At 45.3% G+C, this 26,020-nt stretch overlaps 1 pseudogene; it reads right to left on the bottom strand.

The window, feature by feature from the left end:
- The window catches only part of LOC144698157 (uncharacterized), an 83,358-nt pseudogene that overhangs the window by 50,019 nt on the left and 7,319 nt on the right, over positions 1-26,020 (bottom strand).

Raw genomic sequence — 26,020 nt, forward strand, 5'->3', positions numbered from 1 at the left:
GTAGTGAGCTGCCTTGAACAGCTGCAGTACCTGTGGTACAGATACACCCACAGTGCTGTTAGGGAGGGAGTTCCAGGAGTTTGACCCAATGACAGTGAAGGAATGGCTGATATATTTCCAACTCGGGATGGTGAGTGACAATGATGGCAACTTCCAGGTGGTGGTGTTCCCATGTGTCTGCTGCCCATGTCCTTCTAGATGGTGGTGGTTGTGGGTTTGGAAGGTGCTTTGAAGGGGATTTGGTGAATTCCTGCAGTGCGTCTTGTAGATAGTAGCAGCAGTGTGTACCATCAGTGGTGGAGGGAGTGAATGTTTGTGGATGGGGTGCCAATCAAGCGGGGCTGCTTTGTCCTGGATGGTGTCGAGCTTCTTGAGTGTTGTGGGAGCTGCACTCATCCAGACAAGTGGAGTATTCCATCACACTCCTGACTTGTGCTTTGCAGATGGTGGACAGGCTTTGGAGTCAGGAGATGAGTTACTTGTCACATGGTTCCTGGCCTCTGACCTCTCGTAGCCACAGTATTTATATGGCTAGTTCAGTATCTATGCCCATCTAATCCTTCTGCCAATGACATTAAATTTGTCTCCTGGTTGTTGAAGGACACCAACATTCCCCTTGGTGAGGTCAATCTGTGGGCAATGGTGGGCAGGTAGCAAATGATCCATTCAGAGGGGTGTCTTCACTTGGTGTACCTTTCTCTTTGAAGGCCAAGTGACAGGTTCTGTCTCGGGCATTGCACCATGAAGCTGCCAAATGACATTGGGGATTGTTGCCACTGGCCATTTGTGGCATAGCATGCCAACCTAAAAGAATTGACTCCCAGGTGCAATTGTCGATGGTTAGGGCCTTCGTGTCATGGCTACAATTATCCCTGAACCATTGCTTTGGTTGTCCACTAGTAATTTAGGTCCATGTACCTTGCTACACGGAAGGTCCTTGGGAGTGTGGCCATCTTCCATTGTTATAACCACAGCCGGTGTTGATTGCTGAGCAAACCAAATCTCAGGGAAACTTGTCTTATGGACTATACCCTTTGTTTTGTATTCTGAAAACAAAGCGATGTACTGATCTTAGTAAGAAGTCCAGTAATGCTTTTACTTTTATTTCTTAAAATCCCAAAAGTTTTATTAGCAACAATAAAAGGAAACCTAAACACACAAGATTAGTTACACCATTAATGTTAGTTTTTTAAAAAACATTCCCCAAAGAAAGGAAAATTCTACTTGGTCAATCCTACAAGTAAACACCTCCCAGGCAACACCTCCCAGGCAACAGTCCCTTTATAGATGGTTAACTATAAAATCCAGTAATATTACACAAGGTGAAGTGTTGTAGCTTTAATAAAGGCATAGCACATGACCTCTAACCTCTTCCACTCTACGTTGGAATCCACTTCAGAATAAAACTGCTTGTTGCAGCCCAGGACTTTTCTGTTGACTGAATGGCCGGTTCAAATGGCAAACTCTCCGGGCCCAGAGCTCCAGCTATCTCTAATCCTAAACTCTTTCCCCTTCCATCCCAGTTCCATTGTTCTCACACCTCTTTGAAACTCAAATCCATCCACATATAAAATCTTTTTATGTTTCTGTCTTGTCTTTGCTTTTGCGGTCAATAAAATCTACCTATGGAACTCCCTGCGAAATGTAAAGATGTTTTTTGGCATCTCTGATTCCCCTTTGATATTCAAACAAACTCTCAACTTCTCGAAAAACGCAAATTTTAGATCTAACCTAGTTACTTGTCCCTCAAGCTAAACACCGCTATCCTTTACATCTTTCAAAACCTCAAGACAACCTGACTCCTATTAATCTCCTACATGCACCTGTGCGAGTGTGCACCCACTGACACTGTTTGAGTACCAACACACTTAGGCAGTCCTCTCAAATACAGAGCTCCTGAGGGAAATGGGTACTTCATATCCACTCTGCATCATGGCCCTCTTCATTACAGATAAAATGCCTAATTTTGTACACTACTTACGTTCTACTCCTTGGTCTCCTCTGTTCCAAAGAAAGCGAAATAGGTAACATTTCCTTTAGTGGAAGGGCCAGATTTAAGGTGAGATCGCAGCCAATAAATTGCGTTCCATTTTAGATAAGAAGCCTGCGAGTTTGAAGTGGGTGTGGAGGATTCTGACGACTAAACCTCAAATATTTGCATATTGGCGAATAAATAATATTATTACCAAGTTGGTGAGTCCCTCTGGGTATCGTCTATGCTAGCAGAATGATTTAATATGCTACACAATCAGCACATTTGGCATCTTGACTTCCCAGCGTATGGTGTGTTTGGGGGGGAAAAAATCTTAAAATGAGTCTCAAATATCCAACCATCTCTATGCAGAATCCCTCAAAAGCATAATTATGCGTAATTATTCCTGCAGTTTATTTTTTAAACTAAAAAGGCCATCCAACCCCAGCTTCCTCTTCCCAAGCCAGTATGCCCAGTGGTGAGGCGCAAATCACTCCAAACCCACTCTGTTACGCAGGACAGGTCTTTCATATGCCTGATACCAGACTCCGGAAGCAACTGCTGTACTCAGAACTCAATGGAGGCAGGAGACGCTTCAGTGACACTTATTTCCCCCCCTTTCCCACCCCCCAAGTAACACCGACTCATGGGAGTCCCTGTCCTGTGACCGACCAAAATGGATGGAGGAGGTTCTTTTGTGAAGGTGAAGCCCAGGTGTCCGAGAGAGCGCACAAACCCGTGGACGAGCCATCCGCCCCACCCTTCAATCTCCAGCTGCCGCTGCATGTGGCACAGTCTGCAGATCGTACGCTGGGCTTCTCAGCCACCATAGAACCCATCGGACTGGAGTGGAAGCAAGTCATCCTCGAACCTGAAGGGCTGCCCAAGTAGGAGATGTTAAATCACTACACAAATAATCACCTCCTTTCAAAATATTAAACAGGAATTTTATCCAAATAAACATTTTAAAGTTTTCCCCTCTAGCATTTCATTTAAATAGTTTTGAAAAGTAATGCACGCACTGATGAGGGTTGAACCAGAACATTCAGTGACTCGTCTGTCTCAGTGCCATTATATTCCAGCTGCCAAGGCGCCTTTGATATATATTTAGACAGTGAAAATACAGCTGTAAGTAAATGGATATTGAGTCTTAAACCCAAAGTGCTGGAAGAGGTTGAGACCTTTTGAATGGAAACTCCGATGGGGAATTCGGGAGAAACTTCATTTCCCAGCGAGTGGTGAGAATGTGGAAATCGCTACCACGGGGAGGGGTTGAGGTGGATAGCATAGATATGTTTAAAGGGAAGTTGGAGAGACATTAGAGAGAAAGGAACAGAAGGATGTGGTAAGGGGGTGGGAGGAGACTCATGTGGAGCAGAAATACTGGCATGCAGCAGATGGGCCGAATGGTCTGTTTCTGTGCTGCTGTCGTGTAGAAAAGTCGGCCCTTTCAAATAAAAACCCTATGGATAAATTTAATCATGTGAAATGTGTAATTTTTTTAAAGCCTCAATTTGTATGCTAGAAGTTTTAATGATCTGAAAAAGCAAATGGAAATTTGTGTAGAAAGGTTTTGGCTATATGTAGGAAAAGAGACTTTAACATTTTGTTCAATAGTAGGGTATAAGGCCACAGATGATAGTCCATGAGCCATTACCGCTTAGAAGGGAGGCCATTTGGCCCATCGAGTCCATACTGGTCCTCTGTAGAGCAATCCAGTCAGTCCCATTCCCTCCACTCTATCCCCGTACCCCTGCAAGTTTATTTCCATCAGGTTTCCACCCAATTTCCTTTTGAAATCATTCATCGTCTCTGCTTTCACCACCCTCGTGGGCAGCGAGTTCATTACCACTCGCTGTGTAAAAAAGTTCTTCCTCACATCACCCCCGCATCCCCTGTGCAAAACCTCAAATCTGTGTCTCCTGTACCTCGCTAATGGGAATATGTTTACTTTGTCTACTTTATCTAAACCTGCCCTAATCTTATTCACCTCTAACAGTGGAGATGTTAACATTTTTCCCCATAGGAAATATTGACATGATTGGAACATTAGAACATAAGAAATAGGAACAAGAGTGGACCATTCAGCCCCTCGAGCCTGCTCCGCCATTCGATAAGATCATGAATGATCCTCTTGTGTTTCGATTTCTACATTCCCATCTAACCCCGGTAACCTTTGATTCCCTTGCCTCATAAGAATCTGTCCACCTCCGCCTTAAATATATTCATTACTCCGGCTCCACCATCTTCTGAGGCAGAGAATTTGAAAGTCGCACAGCCCTCTGAGAGAAAAAAAAAGTTCCTCATCTCTGTCCTAAAAGGGCGACTTCTAATTTTAAAACAGTGCCCCCTAGTTCTGGACTCACCCATAAGAGGGAACATCCTTTCGACATCCACCTTGTCAAGGCCGTTCGGGATCTTGTATACACTTCAATCAAATTACCCTGATTTTTGAATACAAAGCCTGACTGTATACCCAGCATAGCTTGTTGGCTAGCAGCCTGGCCGCAGGGTCAGAGGCTGTAGATTCAAGGCCCAGTCCAGTGACTCGAGCCCACAAGCTGGACTGACACTCCTGATGCAGTGCTGAGGGAATGCTGCACTGCCATATGAGGCTTTTAACCGAGGACCCCCCGTCTGCCCTCTCGGGTGGATGTAAAGGATTGCAAGGGTACTATTCCAAAGAAGAGCAGGGGAATTATCCCTACTGTGCCATGAGCATTTATCTCTTGGCCAATGACACTGAAAAAAGCAGTAATCACATTGGTAATCCGACAATGCGACAGTGCTTACACTTCAAAAGTACTTCATTGACTTGTAAAGTGCTTTGGGATGTCATGAAAGGTGCTTTATAAAGGCAACATATCTACCAAATTGTTTAGAATAGATAAGAGTTGTGTATTGCTGAGGAGACATGCTGCAAAGATTTTCGTCTTGCACTTAGCAGATTGGTCAAGGTGTTACTTTGGACAATGCACCAAGGGAACTGTTTCCCCTCAGGCTTTTGTTTAATTCAAAAAAAGGCGTAATGCCTGGACATGTTCCTTTTGCCTGCAGAGGACAGGTTCCTCTTTCTGAATATATATCGCTTCTGCTAAATCTTCTTGATCGGAACCCGTGTCCCCTGAGCGTTAGCCTGGACCACTGGATTACTAGCCCAATGACAGTACCACTACACCGCCATCTCCCCCGAAACTCTTTGGGCTACATTTAAGTTTTTAGTGGGTGGTTGCACTTCAAGAAAGTTTAGTGACTCTTGATGGCTTGTGTTAACAACTCTTGTTTGGACATGGAGGCAATTATTTGGCCTTGATCAACCATCCTGGCGTTGACCGTTGATTAACTTGCCTTCGATATTTCCTCCCAATTTTTCAGCAATTAGATGAGGTTATGTTCTTTTTTAGCCATCTTAATGCTTTTTAAGGAAATATGTCCTCTTTTTCAATCCTCTTAATTCTTCTTAAGAAGATATTTTCCCTTTTTCCATATCTTAATGCTTTTTAAAGAAGATATTTTCCTTTGTTCAATTATCTTAATGCCTTTTGAGAAATGCTCTCTTTTTCAGTCATCTTAATGCCTTATAATATGCCGCCTCCATGCATTTGAGGAGATATTTGATCATCTTAATGCCTTTTAAGAAGCTTTTCAAAATTCTCCAGATTTTGGGAAGGTTCCATTAGGTAGGCATACAGCAAATGTGATTCCTTTATTCAAGAAGGGAGGGAGACAGGAAGCAGGAAACTACAGGTTCGTTAGCTTAACATCTGTCATAGGGAAAATGTTAGAAGCTATTATTAAAGATGTTACAGCAAGGCATTTAGAAAAACGGAAAGCAATCAGGCAGAGTCAACATGGTGTTTTGAAAAGGGAATCATGTTTAACCAATTTATTGGCGTTCTTTGAAGGAGCCACATGTGCTATGGATAAAGGGGAACCGGTAGATGTGCTGTACTTAGATTTTCATAGGACATTAGATAAAGTTCCACACAAACGCTATTGTGGAAAATAAAAGCTCATGGGTGTAGGGGTGTATTGGCATGGATAGAAGATTGGCTGGCTAACAGAAAACGGAGGGTAGCCATAAATAGATCTTTCTCTGGTTGGCAGGATGTGACGAGTGGTGTACCGCAGGGATCAATGCTGGGACCTCAACTTTTTACAATTTATATAAATGACTTGGATGAAGGGGCAGATGGTTTGGTGGCTACATTTGCTGCCGACACAAAGATAGGTAGGAAAATAAGCTGTGAAGAGGACATAAAGAGGTAGACATAGATAGGTTAAGTGAGTGGACAAAGACCAGGCAAATGGAGTACAATGTGGGCAAATGTGAAATTGTCCATTTTGGCAGGAAGAATAAAAAAGAAGCATATTATCTAAATGGTGAGAGATTGCAGAGATCTAAGATTCTGGATGATCTGGGTGTCCTAGTGCATGAATCACAAAAGGTTAATATGCAGTAATTAGGAAAGCTAATAGAATGTAATAGTTTATGCGAGGTGAATTGAATACAAAAGTAGGGAGGTTATGCTTCAGTTGTACAGGGCACTGGTGAGACCACACCTGGAGAACTGTGTACAGTATTGGTCACCTTATTTAAGGAAGGTTGTAAGTGCGTTGGAAGCAGTTCAGTGAAGGTTTACTAGACTAATACCAGGAATGGGTGGGTGTCTTATGAGGAAACATTGGACAGGTTAGGTTTGTATCCGCTGGAGTTTAGAAGAGTAAGAGGTGACTTGATCGAAACATTTATGATCCTGAGGGGTCAGTGGATGTGGAGAGGATGTTTTCTCTTGTGGGAGAATCTAGAACTGGGGGTCACTATTTAAAAATAAGGGGTCGCTCATTTAAGACAGAGATGAGGAGAAATTTTTTTCTCTCGGAGGGTGGTGGGTCATGAAACTCTCTTATTTGAATGGCAGTGGAAGCAAGGTCTTTTAATATTTTTAAGGCAGAGCTACATAGATTCTTGATTGACAAGGGTGTGACAGGTTATCAAGGGTAGGAGGAGGTTACAATCAGATCAGCCATGATTTTATTGATTGGCGGAGCAGACTTGAAGGGTCTTGTGGCCTACTCCTTCTCCTAGTTCATATGTTTGTATATGTCCTCATTTTGGTTATCTTAATGCATTTAAGAAGATATGTTCTCTTTTTCAGTCATCTTAATGCCTTCTGAGAAGACATGTTCTGTATCTTAATGCATTTTAGAACATTTGTCCTCTTTTCCAGTCATTTGGGAAGATGTGTTCTATTTATCAATCATCTTAATGCCTTTAGAGAAAACATGTCCTTTTTAGTCATCTCATGGCCTTTTAAGAAGATGTGCTCTCCTTTTGCGAATGCCTTTTAAGATGTTCTCTTTTTCAGTCATCTTACTGTCTTCATCTTCTTGTCTTTTGAGAAGATAGGTCCCCATATCCTTTAACATGTTAATGCCTTTTTGCGACGCATTTTTGGGGAAAGGGGCTTGTAATGGCGGGAGGGGCCGAATAATCACCCCAACCACGTGGTCCTCATTTTGAATTCCGACCGTTGGCGGGAAAGCTCGAGCCGCCCGCCGCGGGGTCTGGAGGTCGTGGGGAGCTGATTGGACGGCGGGCCGCCGCCGCGCGATGGGCGAAGCAGAAACGCCCGCCGTGATTGGTGGCGGGGGCGTGGCGATGGCTGTCCCCGCCCCCTCCCTGCGGCCGCCCCAGTATTTAAGCCGTTAGATGGAGGGGGAAGCGACGCCATTTGAGGATGTGAGGTGGAGGGGCTGGTCATGGAATAAAGTAGAAATAAAACATTATAAGAGGGAACACAGTTTTTGAAATAAGGTTACTCTAATCAGGAGAGGCTCCCCTTTGTTTTAAAAAGTGAAATAAAAGGCAGCCAGGACCTCATTGGGATGCCAGTTTAGGCAGGGTCAAAGGTCACCCAAAAATTGGCCAACTAATGTGGCTCTGACTTCATGTCAGAACTGTTGGACTTAAATGAAAAGTTTCCCTCTTAAGAGGAAAGATAGGCTTTAAGAGATAGGAGAGGTTGCGACGTAGTAATAGAGCAAGTCAGTGAAGCGTATCAGGTTGGAGGTAGGCAAGTGACCAGTGGCAGGCTGAAGAGTTGAAATAAGGCAGTAAAGGGTCTCAGAGCACCAAAGGTCCAGGTAAGACGAAATGGCAGGATCATCATCACCACACCATCATCATTGCATGTGGGGCAAAAGGGAGAACGGCGCCAATTTCACTTGGGATTCGCCGAGTGCCCCTCGCTCAAAGGGAGCCAGGGCGACGCCCTGGAGTGAATTGCTTTGGCGTTGCACCCTTCAGCCACCTTGCAGAGCCCTGGCCAACGTTGACGCGTGGGAGATTTGGGTGCCCCACACCCGAAACGCTGCAAGCTGCCCCGCTGGCGGCAGCAAGCAATAAAGGGCGGCGAATGGCATGTCGGTTCTCCCCTTGCGAGGGAGGTGCTGTTTTAAGAGTAGGGAGGTTTTGCCCCCATTATAGAAGGCCTTGGCGAGACCACGCCTGGAGCACATGTGCACAAGTTTCAGTCTCCTTAGCTAAGGAGACTTGCCTTTGGTGGGGATGCGGTGAGGGTTCACAAGACTGATCCCTGGGATGCTGGCATGGGGGTGAAGCGCAGAATGGCCTCCTTACTCATTCCGTGAATCCCTACGAGAGGGCCGTCCTACGAGGTGAGATTGAAGTAGGAGAGCCTGTTACCGCTGGAGTTTGGAAGAACGGGAGGTGATCTGATTGAAACTTTGAACATTCTTCGAGGGTTTGACAGGGTCAGTGCCGACAGACCGTTTCCCTCCTGCGGCTGTAAAGTTTAGAATGGGGGCGGCGGGGGCGTCACAGTCTCAGGGTGAGGGGTAGTCGATTTTGGACTGAGATGAGGGAAATTCCTTCACTCGGAGGGTTGTGAATCTTTGGAATTCTAACCCCCTCACCGAGAGCTGTGGATGCTCCGTCGCTAAGTCGATTCAAGTCTGAGACTAATTGGATTTTGGGCGCGAAGGGATAGGGCGGGAAGGTGGAGTCGAGGCAGAAGATCAGCCGCCATCCTAATGAATGGGGAATGGGGGAGGGGGGCAGGCCCGAGGAGCTGAATGGCCTCTCCCTGTGCTGCCGAATGGCCTGTTTCTGTGCCCTATATCCTGAGTGGTTTCCGACAAGTGCCCCGGTTCCTTCTGCTAACACCCCTCATGCGAAAAACCGACAGATTTGTAATAGCAGGCAGACCTTTAAACAATAGTGAATAAAAACGGGGCTCATGAAATAATTCATTATTTAGGAAGTAAATAGGAAGGGAAACCCCCGTTTAAAAATCACACCATCGTAACTTATATTGACTTTCATCATTCTCTCAACCAAAATACAGCCGCTGACTCCCTCCCAAACCGGAGCTCAAATTCAGTGGTATTGTGGTCATCCTTTGCAAGGCAGTCATTGACTGTTGGATGATTAACAAATCCCCCCGGTTGTCCCTCCTCTCTAAATCTCGCCTGGCCTGTTCCCGAGCCAGTTTGAAAATATCCTGTTCTAGAAAAACTGTCCTGACTGTGTTCTAGAAATTTGAGACCGCGAGTAGAGTGCTGGTGTAGTGTTGTGGGTTTAAACTGCTCACCCATGTATGTGACGATGATGAGGAAAGCGCGCAGGTGGCTCCTGCATTATTTCATGAGCCCCATTTTTATTCACTACTGTTTAAAGGTCTGCCTACTATTACAAATGTGTTGGTTTTTGGCATGTGTTAGCAGAAGGAACTGAGACACTGGTAGGAAACTACACAGGATCATACGGCACAGAAACAGACCAGTCAGCCCAACCAGCCCATGCTGCTGTTTATGCTCTACTCGAACCTCCTCCTATATTTCTCATCCAAACCCCTCTATACGTTTCTCCATCATGTGTTCATCCAGCTTCCTCCTTAAATACATCTACACTATTCACCTCAACCATTCCCTGTGGGAGCGAGTTCCACACTCTCTCCCACTCTCCAGGTAAAGGAGATTGTCCTGAATTCCCCATTAGATTTCTTGGTGACTGTCTTATATTGACAGCCTCTGATTATGCTCTTCCCCAAAAGCAGAAACGTTCTCTCTGTATCCACTCTTATCGAAACCTTTCATCATTTTAAAGACTTCTACCAGGTCACCCCTCAGCCTTCCATTTTTTCCATAAGAGACCCAGCCTGCCAACCCTTGCCTGATATATATACCCACGCATTTCTGGAATCATCCTTGTAAATCTTCCCTGCGCCCTCTCCAGTGCCCCTGTATCCTTTTTATAATATGGTGAACAGTTCTACACACAGTACCGTAAGTCTGGTCTAATCTCACTTTGATGCTGGTTCAGCAGAACTTCCCTACTTTTCAAATCTAGCCCTCTAGAGATAAAGCCTGGTGTTTGTTTGCTTATTTTTATGGTCTCGCTAACCTGTGGCACGGTTTTCAATGATTGACATATTCGTAACCGAGACCCCTTTGTTCCTCTACTACACCTAGACTGCCATCTTCCAAGTAATTCGTGACCTCTCTGTTCTTCCTACCGAAATGAACTACCTCACATTTACCTGTGCTGAACTTTATTTGCCAATTATTTTCCCATTCTGCAAGTTTGTTGCTGTCCTCCTGTAATTTGTTGCAGCCCTCCTCAGTACTGACTCTTTCCCCCAGCACCCCCCTGCCAATTTGGCGTCAGAGGCAAATTTAGAGAATGCATTGTGAAACTATTCCGATACTCCCGAGACTGATATAGTGCCGGATATAGCAGAATATATATATTTCTGCTATTCCCCAAGACCTGCCCCAGTTTCAGTAGTATAATGCAGTCTTCCCTAGTTGAATATCTGATGAGAGAGTGATCGCCTCCAAGCTTTTATTCTCATTCACGGGACATGGGCACCGCTGGCAAAGTCAGGATTTAATGCCCTCCCCTAAATTGCTCCTTGAGAAAGTGGTGGCGAGTTGCTGCCTTGAGTATAACTGAGAGGCTTGCTAGGCCATTTCAGAGGGCAGTTAGGAGTCAACCATATTGTTGGGGCCTGGAGTCACACGTGGGCCAGACCAGGTAAGGTTGGCAGATTTCCTTCCCTAAAGGACATTAGTGACCCAGATGGGTTTTTACAACAATCAGATAGTTTCATGGTCACCGTCACTGAGACTAGCTTTCAATTCCATATTTATTTAATGAACTGAATTTAAATTCCATCCTGCCATGTTAGGATCCAAACACACATCCAGGCCTCTGGATTGCTTGCTAGCCTAATAGCATAACCACCCAGGCAATCCCGTTTTATAAAAGTCTGAAGGAGTTCTTCCAAATGACCCTTGTGACACCAGTTGTTGAACATTCAACATTTTGACCGATTTACTGATGGATGAGACAGTAATCTAGAGGTTATTACTTTTGTTTTTGCTTTTTAATTTAGGCCCTAGCTGCTCATGCTCCCTGAGCAGAACCTCTTACACGATAATACCTGTGTAGCTGGTACCTACATGAACCACGATAACTGGGCCCTCTCCCTCCCTCTCCACATTACTCTCCAGCCCGAGGAGATGTCCTTAAATCCATTACTGAGCAGGCTGCACAGCATTCGGGACTCACACCCTTGGCTACTGTCCCCGACTGTTCCTACACTCTGTTCTCTCCGCCACCCACCATCCCCAGCTTGAATGGTCCCCTGTAACTCGGTACCATGGTCACTTTGCTCATACACCAAGCAGCTGTCCTCATGGCTCCAAGAACTTTGAATTTATTGGACAAGTGCAAAGTGCTACCTTCTTGATACCCAAACCTTTATCACCAGTAGTCACACCCTGCCATCCCTGACCACAGACTAAATCTGATATTATGTAACTTAAGGAGAGTGGTTGCTTGCTGAATCAAATTGTCCAGGCAACTTTCTCCCTATTGTCCAAAGTTCAGGCTCCAGCTCAACAACTCTGAGCTGAAGTTCCTCGAGCTGCACTTACTGCAAATGTTGTTGTTGTGGATCACATTCGTGCCTATCAACTTCCAAATGCTACGGCTGCAACACATCATATCAAGTCAATTCTGACCTGGAAGTTGCTCAATATCAGAGAATTTCCATCATTTTCCATTTTTATTGCATATTTTCAGCATCCACAGTATTTTTGCTTTTCTTTGACCAGGGGAATGTGAGAATATGGAAATCGTTATATTAAGAGTTTGCGAAGCATGTCAGAGCTGGGAACTCATGGGTACAACCACACCACAAATACACCGTCCACCAGCTGTATGTAGACAGGGATTCACTTGGTCATCCCATTTACTGACACAAGAACACAGTCACGTCAGAGGGAGACCATTCAGATACTTTATATGCGCGGAGGGATCCAATCAGTATTTCCACTAGTTAACACTTCAGCTTTAAAAGTTCAAAGCAATTGATATACAATCAATTGGTGATGAGGAGCTGTTTAAATGTTCTGTTTGCAAGAAAAGACACATTCGTTCACGCCGCCTGCTAAGAATCCAGTGAGTTCACATTTGACATTGAGGGTTTTTTCCTGCTGTTAATCAAGTCCAGGATAGAACTACGGATACTGTGTCAACTGACTTAACCATTTTATATCCAGGGTTCAAATCGTAATCAGACCACAAAAGATGATGTTGTATTCGATGAAACAGGTTGTCAATGGCGGTGGGACTTACCCAGCATTCACCGAGAGGCAGAATGTGCCCTATCTGTACAACAGGCGATTGTTGCGCAGGCGCAGTGTCGCTCTGACTGGAGCATGCGCAGTGCAGGTGTTCGGATGGGCTGGTGTCGGAGCCGCAGGGAGACAGAAACTGACTGGAGGCGGTGAGTGAGTGAGGCCGAATGGAGCCGGCGGGTCGGGGGAGAGACTTCAGAAACACCCGGCATTGGCCGCAATCCCGGATCACAGACTCCATGTCCCGTGTTTGCAGCTCTGGGGCTTCTTCCCGGTGACAGAGCCGGGTTCAGGGGATGAGGCTCCCAAGCGGGAGATTCAGAAACTACGGGGAGACCGCGGGCCTCCCGGGGGCTCAGAAACTGGGGGGACGGACTCAGGGTCCGGGTAAGACCCACCCGGGAGGGTTCCCCCTCCTGTGTCCCGCCCGGCGGCAGCTGGGTTCCCGCCTGAGACCCCGAATCAGAGACACAGGAGCTGGAGAACTAAACCAAGGCAGAGAAGAGGGAAGGAGAAAACTGGGAGAAACTGTTTTCAGATGCAGGAGTTTGTAACCAGAGGACACAGATTTATGATTTTGACAACAGAACCAGAGGGGGTGATGAGGAGAATATTTTTACGCAGTGATTTGATGTGATCTGGAATGCACACACTGACGGGGTTGGAAGCAGATAAAATAGCAACTTTCAAAGGGAATTGGATCAATAAATGAAGAGGGGAAATTTGGCAGAGTTATGGTGAATGGGACTAATTGGACGGTTCACTGATCTTTGTGACATTCTGAATTTTCCTCTCCTGAGGTTTTAACATTTGATCTTTTCAATCATAATGTGTCTCAAACAGAAGATTTAAAACGTTGGTTTCTACGAGCTGTCAGATCTGTTTCCTGTGTGTTTGTGCAACTTGGGAACTGCAGGCAAGGGTGAGAAGGAACCGATTCTTTTCAGTTCCTCAGATGCACCATTATCACCTCAGATAACAGAAATCTCTGGAGTTCCCCATGTCGTCATTGCCCTCCCCTTGGGTACAACAGCACTCAGTCAAGTGGAGTCAGTCACACGTGTCTCTGTCATGACATTTCCACTCCTATTTTATCACACACCTCCCTGTGACACTCACCATAACACAGAAACCCAAATATCATTGCTTCCTTACACCTTGTCCTCCTATTACAATCGGATTTTTATTCTGCCTCTTTCCCCCCTTAATGTAAGGTTCCCTGCAGTTAAAGTGACCTCTGTTATTAAGAACTGGAGTCGGCCTGTGTGATTATTTTTACACCAGACCCAGTCAGCCCCACGTGCTGCAGTCGTAACTCCCTTCACAAACCCAAAGAGGAAGAGATTTTTTTTAAGGAGTGGATGGGCACGTCAAACCTGCAATCATGTCCCAGGAATGCTTTGCTGGATGGAGCAACTGCCCAGAATTGTCCCATCTGTCATTCCCTTCACTCCTTCTGAGTCTAAGAAAATATTCGGCAAAAGAACAGAGACTCCCGTTTATAATGAGACCAGGAGCATCGGCTCAGATGATGTGGTCGAGTTTCTGGAGGGGGCTTGAACCCACATCCTTCTGACTCGGGGTGAGAGTGCCACCAATTAGTCAATATTGATATCAGTTCCCATTCCACTAGACCATGTCTGTGTTATTACATTAAACCCATCCCATTCCCATTGCAGTGATCCTTGGCTCTGTTATTAGACATTAGGCAACACATTGACATCATATTATACCAATAGACCATGACTCACTTACATTGCTAGATGAGACCCAAACTTTGGTTTTGCTGCACTAGATACTGACTGCATTATCATCACATTGGATCCAATGATGTGTTAACTAACACACTGCAGCCTAACTCTTATTATTGGAACAAATACTGTATTTGTTACACTCAAGGTGAGCCAAACCTTTGCTATTCTTCCTTTGGGCCCATCTGCACTCTTATTGTATCAGACCCTGTGTTTGTAATTGTTACATTTATACTATGCCACTGTTATTATTAGAAAATAGCCTGTCTTTTATTCCAGTTCTGGTGTCTGTGTTTATTATTATCACTGGAAACATTTTTCCTGCTAGTTTTCAACTGGAACCTGTTTCTGCTATTTGATTGTCATATTTCCATGTTTTTAACTTTATTATTTAGTCTCTATGTGAATTTCCTCATGTAAGTCACACTGCAATTCAGCCTTTGGTCTGAAAACTTGCTTCTTGAATAAAATACCGTTATTATAGCTCACAGTGTAGGATCATAAGCTCAGAATTACCACTTGGCAGGGTACAGGTGGGTAAACAGTAACTGGGATTGAACCTTACCATCACACAGCACCTTCATGAAAGAAAGGGAGAAAAATCAGTGTTGCATCCCTGTTGATGTTGATGGGCCATATTCTACCACCTGAAGCATTCTGGGTAGCATCATCTGCCATTGTCTTCAGATGGTACAGGAGCTAATGGATGATGCTCAGCTCATCGTGTTTGTACCAGCGCTTTAGTGTAGCTATCGAATTAGTCCCACTCCCCTGCTCTTTACTCCTAGACTTGGATATTTCTTCCTTCAACTATTTATTCAATTCTCCCAAAAATGTTGCTCTTGAATCTGCTTCCAGCACCCTTTCAGGCAGTGATTTCCAGATCACAGCAACACACTGCTTAAAAAAATGTTCTGAAATCTGTGTCCTCAGATTAGCAATTTTGCTGCTACTGGACACCCTTATTCTTTCAGTTTGTCAAAACCATTCATGATTTTGAAAACCACTGTTGCATCTTCTTTTTTGAGAAGGTGGTGGTGAGCCATCTTCTTGACCTGCTGCAGTCCATGGTGTAAGTTCTGGGTATTTTAAGAGTCAACCATATTGCTGTGGGTCTGGAGTCATATGCAGGCCAGACCAGGTGAAGATGGCATATTTCTTTCTCTTAAGGGTATTAGTGAATCAGATGGGTTTTTATGACAAGCAACAATGGCTTCAGGGTCATCATGAGACTTGGTGGGAATCGAAACCCAGCCTCCAGAGCATTAACCCTGGTCTCTGGGTTACTAGTCCAGTGACAATACCATCATGCCGCTTCCACCATCCTGCTTAACCCTTTGCTCCAAGGAAAACAATCCCAGTTTCTCCATATAGCTGAAGCCTCTTACCCTTGGTATGTTTCTAGCAAATCTCTTCTGCACCCTCTCTAAGGCTTTCACATCCTTTTTAAAGTGTGATGCCCATAACTGAATACAGCACTCCAACTGAGGCATAACCGTTGGTTTACAAAATCAGTATTAACTCATTGAACGTAAGCACACTCAAAATAAATTGTTTAAAATCTGCACTAAGAGATCGCATGGAGGTGTTCACAGGAGGCTTTTAACTGCTGCTACAATTGTATAACTGACATTCAATCCCCAGATAAAGAAGGGTACGATAACATCGTGGTTATCCATCAGTAATCCCTTCTGTCAAGGGTGATTCTCCCTTGTGGATGACTGAGTGCAAGTGATACGTCAGTGTTAGTTGTGTATTCACAGGTGACTAATGTGTCCTATCTTAGCCTTGCAGGCTCTCCTTACAGTGAGGACATGGGGTTTGTTGGCCAGTAGAGTTGGTGATGGATTGTTGACTCGAGCAGCTGCTCTCTCTGTTCCTCTCTCTCATTGGCTGCTCTTGTTGATTGAAAAGTTCATGGATGATGATTCACCGTTTTGGAGGCGATTGGGAATCTGCTTCCCAAGTGTTTCTGTTAATAGAGCAGAATGTCAGGTAGGCCTTGAGATTGTCTTTGAAAAGTTTCCTTTGGCCCCATTTGAAGAGCCTCCCTGGTGTAGCTCCGATTACAGCACCTGTTTGTCAAACTGAATTCAGGCATTCTGACGACATGCCCAGGCATAGTGGTTACATTACTGGATTAGCAATCTAGAGGGAATAATAATCTGGAGATGTGAGTTCAAAACTCATCACAACAGTTAGAGATTTTAAATTCAGTCAATTCAATAAATCTGGAATAAAAATCTACTATAAAAGCTGTTATCAGTGATCATGAAATGAATGGATTGTTATAAAAGTTCAACTGGTTCCCTGACATTCTTTAGGATGCCATCCCAACCTCATCTGGTCCACTGGTGACTGCAGACCAACAGCAATGTGTTTGACCCTTTGAAATGGTGCATAAGCCACTTGGTCATGTCAAAGCCGCTTGAAGAAAGTAAAATTCAAGTGGATTGCAGCGGTTTGGGAACGCAGGTCACCATCACATTCTCAAGGGCAATTACGGATGGCAATAAATGTCTGCATTGCCAGTGACACCCACATCCTGTGATGAATGAAAAAAAGGAGCTGCAGCCTGTTTCCAGATTACTGTGTTATTGGTATGTGACAGCATAACTAAAAATACACAACCAGGAATATCCACGAGACAACAATCCTGACAGTTACTCACTGAAAGGATTCACTCAGTCACCCCATCTGCTGAGTTCACATTTGACTGGAGGGATTGGATTCTGCGTCATTGCTGCTGTTTTGGTAAAACTTTGGGGGATTTGCAATTCACCATCAATTCCCTTCTTTTTGGTGGATAATGGAGGTTCTGTGCACTTGGGCTTCTGTATAATCTGGTTCCTAATTTAAAAGCAAAATACTGCGGATGCTGGAAATCTGAAAAAGCAAAAATTGCTGGAAAAACTCAGCAGGTCTGATAGCATCTTGTGGAGAGGAAGACAGAGTTAACGTTACTATGGACTCGAAACATTAACTCTGTCTTCCTCTCCACAGGTGCTGTCAGACCTGCTGAGTTTTTCCAGCAATTTTTGTTTTTGTGTTGGTTCCTAATTTTATTGACTGCCCGACACTCGCCCAATCCCCACATCTTTGCAAAAGAAAACTCACCACTACCAATTAGGCCATTCTATGGCAAGGACTTTACCCAGCATCCCCCGCGGTGGTGAATGTCCCCTTTCCCCGCCAGAGGAGAGCAGTGCGCAGGTGCATTATCGTCCAGTGTTTGGAGCATGCGCCATAATGGCGATGTGGCGTCTTCTGTCTGTCTTATCTTCAAACTGGTAAGGAAATGAAAACACGGAGGAAGGGTTGGAGGCGCCGGGAGGACGGGGAGGGTTTCTAAACACTTTGTAAAGGCTCAAAACCTTGAATAAGACCCTGAGATACCCCTGTTTGCAGCCCGGTTCTTTTTTCCGAAGAAGCGCGTTAACGGCCGCCATTTTGGCTCAGCGGGGTGCAGAGCGCATGCGCGGACGTCTTATTTTTTGTAAAAATATACTTTATTCATAAAATATCGTCAACCACATTCCAAACCATTTCAAACACACCATTACAAAGGTACAATCAGGTTCAACTTTTACAACATGTATCACCAGGTGCATCAGTACAAACAATATTACAATCATTTGCAGACATTCATTTTGAGCTGCACAGCCCGAGGGGATTTAAGCAGTTCCCAGTCCCTCGGTGCACTGTGGCAGAAAGGTCTTAGACAGCGACCCTTCCCCATTGCGCCTTTGCGGCGACTGCCCCAAGCTTTAGTGCGTCCCTCAGCACGTAGTCCTGGACTTTGGAATGTGCCAGTCTGCAACACTCGGTCGGGGACAACTCTTTGCGCTGGAAGACCAACAAGTTTCGGGCAGACCAAAGAGCATCTTTCACCGAGTTGATGATCCTCCAGCTGCAGTTGATGTTTGTCTCGGTATGTGTCCCTGGGAACAGCCCATAGAGCACAGAGTCCTGTGTCACAGAACTGCTCGGGATGAACCTCGACAGAAACCACTGCATCTCTCTCCAGACCTTCTTTGCAAAGGCACAATCTACAAGGAGGTGAACAATGGTCTCTTCCCCACCACAGCCACCTCGAGGGCAACGTGCCGAGGGGGTGAGACTCCTGGCGTGTAGGAAGGATCTGACGGGGAGGGCCTTTCTCACCACCAGCCAAGCTACGTCTTGGTGCTTGTTGGAAAGTTCTGGCGATGAGGCATTCTGCAAAATGACTTTGACAGTCTGCTCGGGGTACCATCCCACAGGATCCACCCTCTCCTTTTCCCTCAGGGCCTCTAAGACGTTACGTGCCGACCACTGCCTGATGGACTTGTGGTCGAAGGTGTTTCACTGCATAAATTTTTCCACGAGGGACGGGTGGTACGGCATGGTCCAACTACTTGGAGCGTTCTGCGGCAGCGTGGCCAGACCTATCCTTCACAACACCGGGGACAGGTAGAACCTCAGCACGTAGTGACACTTGGTATTTGCGTACTGAGGGTCTACGCACCGCTTGATGCAGCCACATACAAAGGTGGCCATCGGTATGAGGGCGATGTTGGGCACGTTTTTTCCAACGCGTTCACATCCTTCCTGTGGTGCCCAGAACTGTACACAGTACTTCAGCTGATATCTAAATAATGTCATATATAAGCTCAGCATAACCTACTTGCTCTTGTAGTCTATGCCCCTATTGATAAAGCCCAGGATACTGTATGCTTTATTAACTGCTCTCTCCACCTGTCCTGCCACCTTTAATGATTTATGCACATATACACCCAAGTCCCTCTGCTCCAGCACCCCCTGAACAATTGTATCTTTATTTCATATTGTCTCTCCATGTTCTTCCTGCCAAAATGCCACATCCAGTCGTGAATGATGGTGGACAATTAAACAACTCACTGGAGGAGGAGGTTCCACAAATATCTCTATCCTCAATGATGGAGGAGCCAAGAACATCAGTACAATAGATTAGGCTGAAGCATTTGCTACAATCTTCAGCCAGAAGTGCCGAGTGGATGATCTATCTCGGCTTCCTCCGGAGGTCCCAAGTATTACAAATGCCAGCCTTCAGCCAATTCAATTCATTCCATATGATGTCAAGGCACGAGATACTACAAAGGCTATAGGCCCTCTCAACATTCCGGCAATAGTACTGAAGACTTGTGCTCCAGAACTTGCCGCGCTTCTTACCAAGCTGCTCCAGTACAGCTGCAACACTGGCATCTACCCAGCTATGTGGAAAATTGCTCCAGTATGTCCTGTGCACAAAAAGCAGGACAAGTCCAACCTGGACAATTACTGCCCCATCAGCCTACTCTCGATCTTCAGTAAAGTAGTGGGGAGGGGTCATCGACATTGCTATCAAGCGGTACTTGCTTGGCAATAACCTATTCATTGACGTCCAGTTTGGGTTCCACCAGGGTCACTCAGCTCCTGACCTCATTACAGCCTTAGTTCAAACATGGACAAGAGAGCTGAACTCCCGTGGTGAGGTGAGAGTGATTGCCCTTGACATCAAGGCCGCATTTGACCGAGTGTAGCATCAAGGAGCCCTAGCAAAACTGAAGTCAATGGGAATCATAAGGAAAACTCTCCGCTGGTTGGAGTCATAGCTAGCACAAAGGAAGATGGTTGTGGTTGTTGGAGGTCAGTCGTCTCAGCTCCAGGACATCACTGCAGGAGTTCCATAAGGTAGTGTCCTCAACCCAACAATCTTCAGCTGCTTCATCAATGGACCTTCCTTCCATCATAAGGTCAGAAGTAGGGATGTTCGCTGATGTTTGCACATTGTTCCGCGATTCTTCGGATACTCAAGCAGTCCATGTCCAAATGCAACAAGGCCTGGATAATATTCAGGCTTAGGCTGACAAGTGGCAAGTAACATTCACGTCACACAAGTGCCAGGTAGTGACCATCTCCAACAAGAGACAATCCTACCATTTCCCCTTGATGTTCAATGGCATTACCATCATTGCATCCCCCACTATCAACATTCTGTGAGTTACCATTGACCAGAAACTTAACTGGACTAGCCATATAAATGCTGTGGCTACAATAGCAGGACAGAGGCTAGGAATCATGCGAGGAGTAACTCACCTCCCAACTCCCCAAAGCCTGTCCACCATCTAAAAGGTACAAGTCAGGAGTGTGATGGAATACTCCCCACTTGCGTAGATGAGTGCAGCTCCCACAACACTCAAGAAGCTTGACACTGTCCAGGACAAAGCAGCCTGCTTGATTGGCATCACATCCACAAACATTCACTCCCTCCACCACCAACACACAGTTGCAGCAGTGTGTACTATCTACAAGATGCACTGCAGGAATTCACCAAAGGTCCTTCGGCAGCACCTTACAAACCCACGACCACTACCATCTAGAAGGACAAGGGCAGCAGATCGATGGGAACGCCACCAGTTGAAAGTTCCCCTCCAAGTCACTCACCATCCTGACTTGGAAATATATCACCGTTCCTTCACTTTCGCTGGTTCAAGATCCTGGAACTCCTTTCCTAACAGCACAGTGGGTGTACCTACTTCATATGAAGTGCAGCGGTTCAAGAAGGCAGCTCACCACCACCTTCTGAAGAGCAACTAGGGATGGGCAATAAATGATGGCCCAGCCAGTGAAGCCCACATCCCATGAATGAATAAAAACAAAAATCACCTCACACTTCTCCACAACGAACATCATCTGCCAGATAGATGTGCCTTGACAGATAGTGTCCACTCCACAAACTTGCCTCTGTCCTTTTGAAGTTCAACATTGTGCTTCTCAAAGTTTACAATTCTTCCAAGTTTCCTATCATCCCCCAACTTCGAGATTACCCGAACTCTTTGGCTGCAATTCCAATGGAATGAAAACGATATTTTGAGTCTGCGCGGGTGAAACAAGTACCTAATTTAAATCCCATTTTCCAGTAGGAGTCCCATGGCCTTGTATGCCATGGCATCGCAAGTGCACATCCAAATTAAATGTTATGAGGGTATCTGCCTCTACCACCCTTTCAGGCAGTGAATTCCAGACTCCCACGACCCTCTGGGTGAAAAAATCCTTCCTCAAATCCCCTCTCATCCTCCTTCCCCTTACCTTAAATCTATGCCCCCTGGTTATTGATCCCTCCATCAAGAGGAAAAGTCCCTTCCTGTCTACCCTATCTATGCCCCACATAATTTTATACATCTCAATCATATCCCCCCTCAATCTCCTCTGCTCCAGGGAAAATAACCCCAGTCTATCCAATCTCTCCTCATAACTAAAACTCTCCAGCCCAGGCAACATCCTGGTAAATCTCCTCTGCACTCTGTCTAGTGCAATCACATCCCTCCTATAATTCAGATTCCAGAACTAAAGGCAATACTCTAACTGTGGCCTAACCAGCGTTTTATACCGTTCCAACATAACCTCCCTATTCTTATATTCTATGCCTCGGCTAATAAAGGCAAGTATCCCATATGCCTTATCTACCTGTTCAGCTACCTTAAGGGACCAGTGGACGTGTACACCAAGGTCCCCCTGATCCTTGGTACTTCCCAGGGTGCTCCCATTCAACGTGTATTCCCGTGCCTTGTTTGTCCTGCCCAAGTGCATCACCTCAAACTTATCTGGATTAATTTCCATTTGCCACTGACCAGCCCGACTATATCCTCCTACAATCTAAGGCTATCCTCCTCACTATTTACCATCCCATCAATTTTCGTGTCATCCATGAACTTACTGATCAATCCTCCTACATTCAAGTCTAAATCGTTTATATATACAGCAAAGAGCAAGAGACCTAATACTGATCCCTGTGGAACCCCGCTGGACACAGGCATTCAGTCACAAAAACACCCCTCGACCATCACCCTCTGCTTCCTGCCACTCAACCAATTCTGGATCCAATTTGCCAAATTGCCTTGGGTCCCATGGGCTCTTACCTTCATTATCAGTCTCCCATGTGGGACTTTATCAAAAGCCTTGCTGAAGTCCAAATAGACTACGTCAAATGCATTGCCCTCATCTGCACACCTGGCCACCTCTTCAAAAGATTCAATCAAATTGGTCAGACATGACCTCCCCTTAACAAAACCATGCTGACTGTTCTTGTTTAATCCCTGCCTCTCCAAGTGTAGATTAATTCCATCCCCCAGAATTGCTTCCAATAGTTTCCCCACCACTGAGGTTAGACTGACTGGCCTGTAGTTCCCTGGTTTATCCCTTCCTGCATTCTTGAATGACGGGACCACATTGGCTGTCCTCCAGTTCTCTGGCATCTCTCCTGTGGCCAGACTTGCCTCACTGACTGACAGGAATGGATTTTGGAAACTCCTTTTACAGGGGGTTAGAAAAGGAGGATTTACAGAAGGGAAACTAAAATGTTTGATGGGATCTTCTACAGGAATTGTGTTGGTGAGTGGTCAGAAAAGGGCAAATGAAATTAAATCCAGAAAAGTGCGAGGTAATGCATTTGAGGAAAGCAAACAAAGCAAGGAAATACTCAATAAACGGGAGGATATTGAGAGGGCTGAAGGAAGTGAGAGACCTTGGACTGCATGTCCACTGGTCCCTGAAGGTGGCAGGACAGATTTACAAGAATGTTGCCAGGACCGGATAATTGCAGCTATGAAGAAAGATTGGATCGGCTAGGGTCGTTTTCCTTAGAACAGAGGAGGCTGAGGGGTGACGTAACTGAGGTACACAAAATTATGAGGGGTCCAGATAGCATAGACAGTAAAGGCTTGTTTTCCCTAGCTGAGAGGTCAATTACCAGGGTCCATAGATTTAACGTGATTTGGTAGGAAGATTAGAGGGGACTTAAGGAAAAATCTCTTCACCCAGAGTGTGGTGGGTGTTTGGAATTCACTGCCTGGTTTGGCGGTGGAGGCAGAAACCCTCAACTCATTTAAAAGGTACCTGGGTCTGCATCCAAAGTGCTGTAACCTGCAAGGCTACGGACCATGTGCAGGAAGGTGGGATTAGAATGGGTGGCTAGTTTTTTATTTTTCGGCCTGCATAGATACGATGGGCTGAATGGCCTCTTTCTGTGCCATAACTTTTCTGTAGTTCAATGAATTGTTTCTGAACTGCCTCACTATCCCATTAATATAAATAGACTGTCGGTTGCTGTGAGTGTCAGACTATATTGTGTCTCCTCATTCTTCCCCCTTCTCCCACTCCGAGTTCCAGGCTGGAGGCTCCTGCGGCTCGATGTGTAGCTTTGGTGGGAATGTGGGACAGTTCTTGGGCCCAGAGATCCTGGAGGGTTGTAGGGCTGGAGGAGATAATAGAGATTGGGAGAGGGGAGGCCATGGAGAGATTTGAAAACAAGGATCAGCATTTTAAAATTCAGGTGCTGCTGAACCGGGAGCCAATGTGGGTCAGCAAGCACGGGATGGTAGGCCAATGGGACTTGGTGTGAGTGAGGACATAGACAGCAGAGTTTTGGATGATCTCACGTTTACTGCAGGTAGAATATGGGAGGCCGGTCACGATTGTGTTAGAATAATCAAGTTTAAAGTTAACAGTTTGATGGATGTAAGTTTCAGAAGCAGATGAGCTGAGGCAGGGGCAAAGTCAGGCAATGTTACTGAGGTGGAAATGGGCAGTCTTAGTGATAGTGCAGATTTGTGGTCAGAAGCTCACCTTCTGGTCAAATATGAAATTGAGGTTGCAAACAACGTGCTTTAACTTCACACAGTTTGTGTACCATCGACAAGGTGCACTGCAGCAACTCACCAAGGCTCCTTCGACAGCACCTTCCAAAGCTGAGACCTCTGCCATCTAGAAGGACAAGGGCTGCAGATAGATAGTAACACCACCACCTGGAAGATCCCCCCCAAGCCACACACCATCCTGACTTGGAAATATATCATCATTCCTTCACTGTCGCTGGGTCAAAATCCTAGAACTCCCTCCCTAACAGCACTGTGTGCGTACCGACACCACATAGACTGCAGCGGTTCAAGAAGGCTAAAAGATTAGTTAAGGAAAAAGTGGGACCTATCAGAGATGAAGATGGAAACTTGTGTGTAAATGCAGAGGCTGTGAGAAGGGTTTTGAATGAATATTTTGTCTCCATGTTTACAAAGGAAAGGAGGATGGAAATATAGTAGTCCAGGAGGAACACTGCAAGATATTGGACTGGATAGTCATAAAGAGAGAGGAAGTACTCGAAGGGTTGAAACCTTGAAAGTTGATAAGTCACCAGGGCCAGATGGATTGTTTCCAAGGCTGCTGAAGGAAGTCAGGGAGGAGATAGCAGATGCTCTGAGGATGATTTTCCAATCTTCACTAGATACAGGGGAGGTACTGGAGGACTGGAGAAATACAAACGTAGTTCCATTGTTTAAAAAGGGATCAAAGGAAATGCCAATTATAGGCCAGTTAGTCTTACATCGGTGGTGAGCAAATTAGCAGAATCAATCCTGAGAGATTGGATTAACTGTCATGTGGAAAGGCATGGGCTTGTCAGGGATGGTCAGCATGGATTTGTTAAAGAAAGGTCCTGCCTCATAAATTTGATTGAATTCTTTGAGGAAGTGACAAGAAGGGTTGATGAAGGTAGTGCAGTGGATGTTGTGTACATGGATTTTAGCAAGGCGTTTGACAAGGTCCCACATGGCAGATTGGTCAGGAAAGTAAAAGCCCATGGGATTCAGGGTAATGTTGCAAACTGGATAAAAGGTTGGCTTTGTAACAGGAAACAAAGGGTAATGTTCGATGGATGCCCTTGCGAATGGAAAGTTGTCTCATTTGGTGTTCCCCAGGGCTCAGTGTTGGGACCCTTGCTGTTTGTGTTATACATTAACGATTTGGACGTGAACGTGGGGGGGACGATTGGGAAATTTGCAGATGACACAAAGATTGGCAGAGTAGTGGATAGTGTAGAGGATAGCCATAATCTCTAAAACAATATAGATGGGTTGGTGGAGTGGGCGTTAAAGTGGCAGATGGATTTTAACATAGATAAGTGTGAGGTCATACATTTAGGGAGGTCAAACAGTTACAAGGATTACACAATAAATGGGAATATACTGATAGGGGTAGATGAAGTGAGAGATCTTGGCGTACAAGTACACAGGTCCCTGAAGGCAGCAATTCAAGTAGACAAGGTTGTAAAGAAGGCATATGAATGCTCTCCTTCATTGGCAGAGGTATAGAATATAAAAGTAAGGATATCATGTTGGAATTGTATAAAACACTGGAGAGGCCACAACTGGAGTGTTGTGTGCAGTTCTGGTCACCACATTATGGGAAGGACATAATAGCTCTGGAGAGAGTGCAGAGGAGGTTTACAAGAATGTTGCCAGGGTTAGAAAAGTGTAACTATGAGGAGAGATTGGATAGGTTGGGGTTATTTTCCTTAGAACAAAGAAGGCTGAGAGGTGACTTGATTGAGGTGTACAAAATTATGAGGGGAATAGATAGAGAGGACAGGATAAAATTGTTTTCCTTGGTAGAGAATTCTAGATCCAGGGGACGTAGATTCAAGATAAGTGGCAGAAGGTGTAGGGGGGAACATGAGGAAGAACTTTTTTACGCAGAGGGTAGTGGGTGTCTGGAATTCGCTGCCCAAGTTGGTGGTAGAGGCAGAAACTTTAAACTCCTTTAAAAAGTACCTGGATCTGCACCTAAAGTGCTGTAA

This window comes from Cetorhinus maximus, chromosome 23 (genome assembly GCF_964194155.1).
Source record: "Cetorhinus maximus chromosome 23, sCetMax3.hap1.1, whole genome shotgun sequence".
Classification (NCBI taxonomy): Eukaryota; Metazoa; Chordata; class Chondrichthyes; order Lamniformes; family Cetorhinidae; genus Cetorhinus; species Cetorhinus maximus.